The sequence below is a fragment of the Mesocricetus auratus genome, unplaced genomic scaffold (genome assembly GCF_017639785.1).
Source record: "Mesocricetus auratus isolate SY011 unplaced genomic scaffold, BCM_Maur_2.0 Super-Scaffold_100035, whole genome shotgun sequence".
NCBI classification, from domain to species: Eukaryota; Metazoa; Chordata; class Mammalia; order Rodentia; family Cricetidae; genus Mesocricetus; species Mesocricetus auratus.
This window is the reverse complement of record NW_024429214.1, coordinates 14,143,420-14,147,894: the sequence shown is the minus strand read 5'-3', so window position 1 is coordinate 14,147,894 and position 4,475 is coordinate 14,143,420. Positions and strand designations below refer to the sequence as shown.

The 4,475-nt window shown below is 45.0% G+C and overlaps 1 pseudogene; it reads right to left on the bottom strand.

Moving 5' to 3' along the window:
- Positions 1-3,122: 3,122 nt before the first annotated feature.
- Positions 3,123-4,211, bottom strand: LOC101828522 (annotated as a pseudogene).
- Positions 4,212-4,475: the final 264 nt, after the last annotated feature.

The following is a 4,475-nucleotide window of genomic DNA, read 5'->3' as shown; positions in this document are numbered from 1 at the left end:
CACATGGACATTCGACCTATCAACTATGTTCACAGAAGTATTATATGTAATGGCCATAACCTGAAACAAACATAGCTGACACTCCCCTAAAAACTGGATAAGGAAAGTGTGGTACATTTAGACAATGGTGGACAACTCAGGGGGGAATACAATGGCCTCTTGAATTTGCAGTCACATGGATGGATATAGAAGACAACAATCCTGAGTGGGATAACCAAAACACAGAACAACAACCACGGCATATTTTGTATTTTTAACGGGTGTTTATTCTCCTCTCCAAATTTTGAGCTCCCCTGTTTACTCTGCAGGAAATATAAAATGAGAGAGTGTTTTCTCTTGTGTATAAGAATATGTTCAATAGTTACTGAAGGAAAGGTGTTCTGATGGCTCCTCTTCAAATGTGATCAGTAAAATACTCCCCATAACTGCCATCTCTCCCCAGTTCATGATGTCTGGAGGGACTCACTAAGCCAGGAGGAAAGGAAACCACCTTCAGTGAGTCAATCCACTCAGGATTTTCCAGCCTAGGTCTCCTGAAAGTCTGGCCCTGATGCTTCTCTAACCCTCCATACAGGATAAATCAATCAACTGGATTGGAGCCCTGAAAAGTTGCCTCCACAGTAAAGCCCCTATTTTAGTTGCATAATTAGTAGCACCTGAGACTCTTCTCTGTTGCAGGTTCCCCTTTCCTCAAGAGTGTCCATTGAAAGGAAGCTAGGCTATCACTGCAAGGCTCCTCATTTGTCAGAAAATTGCTCTAACTTGTGGTCCTGAGCTTGCTTCTGGAAAGTTGGAGCAGCCTCTACTGGGGTAACTGGGAGCCACAGAAGCAGAAAACAGTGACACTTTTCTCATAGTCAAGTCAAAAGTACCATTGGTTGTGATTTTATTTTGGGTAGGTGATGCTCTGGGTGACTTAATGGAGACAAAGCATTCATGTCCCCATAATATGAGGCTCACTTCTGGAACTACACGAGAGTCCACATAACAGAAAATTACTTGTCGTGTGGCAGAAACTTACAGAACAAATACACATGTAGTAGAGAGAGTTAAGCATGAAGAGAGTTGGAGAGACACAGCAGGATTTACACACACACACACAAACCCACACACACAAACACACAACCTAACACAAACATACAGAGACAGATATGAAGAGACAGAGACAGAGTGAGCAAGAGAGAAAGAGATGGAAATCAGAGAGAGAGAGTAGAGAGAGAGACAGAGTGATATAGATTATGAGACAGACACAGATTGAGGGAGAGAGTGACATACTTCAACATTAATGGAGAGATGAGATTGTGTCAAGGCAACTGACATACAGACAGTTATCTTCATTCTAAACAGACATGCACAGCATTGGAGGAGGTAAAAAAATTGATTGAAAGAGAGATGCTCTGTTACAGAGCTAGAGAAACAGACAGAAAGACAGGCACCCTGTGTGTCACAGAGATATACATAGAAGAAGGAATCAGAGTGACACACAGAGAGTGGCACAGAGCAAGAGAGAAAAGAGACAGACAGACAGAGAGACAGGCAGACAGAGATTGATAGAGATACAAGTTGAGGGACACTCCGAGAGATGTAGAGGAGAGCATTCCTTCCTAAACTGTTAAGTGAATGCCTGGAAGTTCTTTCCTCTAAGAGGGCCTCATATCCTGTTTGCGAGCAGTCTTCTACTCAAGATCAATCATGTTGAGAGTGTCAGTCAATCACAGCTGGGAATTTTCTATCAAAAAGCAATAATGTTATGATTTCTTTTTCCCCTTTTTAAGAAACAAACAATCTATTTCCTGACTTTGGTGTAACTAGAAGTGTTAGAAATAATAATATCAGCATCCCATAATGCACACTATATATAGAGCAAAAGAAACAAAAGAAAGCAAATTCTTTCTGCTGAGTGGGTATGATTGGACCGTAGCCCAGCTACAACACACACACATGGAAATGCTGTCTTCAAAGATTGGTATCTCAATCATCAGGGAGCTTGTTTGGGAATAACAACTTAAACTGTGACTCCAGTATTAATTTGGAAAGAGCTGTCAAAGTAGAAACGAAAGAGTCAGGCAGAGGAGTACAAGTTAGTGGCAGCAAAGTCCCAGACTTTGAGCCTGTCTCCCTGAGAGAATTCATTTTAACAGTGCTGGGGATGGAAGAATTATTTTTCCAATATCTAAAAACAGACCCTCATTTCAGGTTGGGAAAGTATGGATTCTCGATAAACCAATGTCCTTCCCCTTTTGAAAACCCATAAAGTCTTTAGCAAAGACTAGCCTACCAAAAGCCTCTGCCAGATGCAGTTGTCGTCCTCACCTTTGGCATCTACTCCACCAAATCCTGGTGCCAAGAATGAGTAGTGAGGCTTTGTGTGAATGGTGCAGCCATGAGGATGCTAACCAAACTCACACAACCTGAGCAGTACTGGATGAACTAATACAGGTTTCTTCAAACAGAAACACCACAGAATCTGCAAAATGGTTGTCAAATTTTTTATTCATTTTATAGTGTTTGGTTTACAGAAATGGATAAACCCAGAGAGACAAGAGAAGGATTTCAGTCCTCTGGATCCCCAGTTAAGGAATTTGAGAATTCTCCCTTGTATGCTGACAGCTGAACTCATGGAACTGGTCCTTTGCAGGAGCCCCAACTCTTTGGTCCAGCTGCGTCAACGGTCCAGTCACCACACACTGGGTCTGGAGAGAAATACTGTCTTCCTTCCTCTTCCTCGTCCTTTATAAGCACACATTCATGTTGGTTTTCTGCTTTGGTCTAAATCCTTGACTATATGCTCTGCTCAGTCTTATCCAGACAGGTATCTCCAAAGAAATCCTGTTGGGATGTGCTTGGGGACACCAATGCCACGGATTACCCAGTATCAGACTCAATGCAGTGAAAGCAAACCAATACAGCATATGGGTAGAGAATCCAAGAACACAGTGCTCTCCCTACCCAAAAATGACATTCAACACATCTCCAGGGGTATTAAAGGCCTGAGCCCCCATGCTGTCTTTCCATAGGTTCTCTGAAAATGCTGAAGTGTACCACAGTCTACCCAGGTGTCCTTGGAAACAATGCTGGCTGCCGCTTATTGAATGCACCTGTAGGTAGGAGCAGAGAGGATCCTAAGATTGCTTGAGGCATTTGGGAGTGGGCTCCAGTAAAGAGCAGTAAGCAGAAGCCAGGGAGCTGTATGCTTCAGCCAGTAAGTGGGGATATGAGCCCACCATTGTCTTCCAGCTTGAAGTCTCAGAGACTTCAGAAGCATGAGATGTAATGAAATCCAGCGCCTGGGTTTTCAGCTGCCCTGCACTGTGGAGGCCAGCCAAGATGAGAGTGTGAGCAGCAGACTCCAGGGAGAGGTCCTTGCAGAGGGCATCCTGGCACATGACCTTCAAACGCTCTAGGCCATACTTGTCGGCAGCTGCAAGCAGAACATCTGCCATGCTGTGGAGATCTGGTGCCTTCCCGGTGTAAATGAAGCCCATCATTGCCCTGAGGCCTTTAGGCTCCAGATAGTGGATCTCAATGCGGTTTGTTCTGCTCTCCTCCATATCATGTCCAAACATGGCTCTGAAAACTGGAGAGCAAGCTGCTAAGATGGCCTTGTGAGCCCGGAATTCCTGGCCAGCTACACCAGGCAGCAGTCTGTGAAGAAGGAATTCTCCCACAGCTCTCCTAGTTCATCTGCCAGAGTGCACCTTGGAAGCTGGATCCCTGGCGTCGTGGTCTCGTCAGAGAAACTGAAGGAGTCTTGGACCACAGTCACCTTGCATTGTAGGCTGAGTTCATTGTGTTCGAGCAGCCAAGGCTCCTGGGCCAAGAGGAAATCTCAAAGGATGAACTTTCTGAATCCCCACTGTTGATTTTCTAGGAACCTGAAGAATCTTGGGCTCTTCATGCCTTGTGTTTCCTCTCCTTCGGAATCGATGATCCAAAACTGGAACTTTGCCCACACTGGTCTCCTTGGGCAGCTGAGCAACGTTAGGTAAGACTGACAAGTAGCCCTTGCTTTCTTCATCCACCCCGTTCAGGTGTATTTTCAAACTCCATCTGTTTTTGTCCCTGGCTCCTGAGGAGAAGGTTGGGCTTTCAATGGCTTCCCTCATTTCCCGCAGGATAGAACAGAAGTTGCTGATGGTCCAACTGTAGGTGAATTTCTGGAAACTCACTTCTGTGAAGCCCCAGCTCTCGACTGCCAGGTCACCTGACATATCTGCTTGTGGCAGTTTGACAGCTAACCTGGCTCCAAAATGAATAGGTAGGGCGTTTTCTTCTTAAACCTAGAGGTCACAATTACAGATACCTGTAACACAAAAAATAAAAGTCCAGAGACTGATATTGGGGCTCAAGCTTCAATCTGAATGTCAGGCGAGCGAAGCAGCCAAGCCAGTAGCTCTTGCCTCTACCTCAGGCTCCACGTGCTCTCCCCAAGCATTACACTGCTGCCTCTTCTCAGCCTAACTGGTGATAATCTT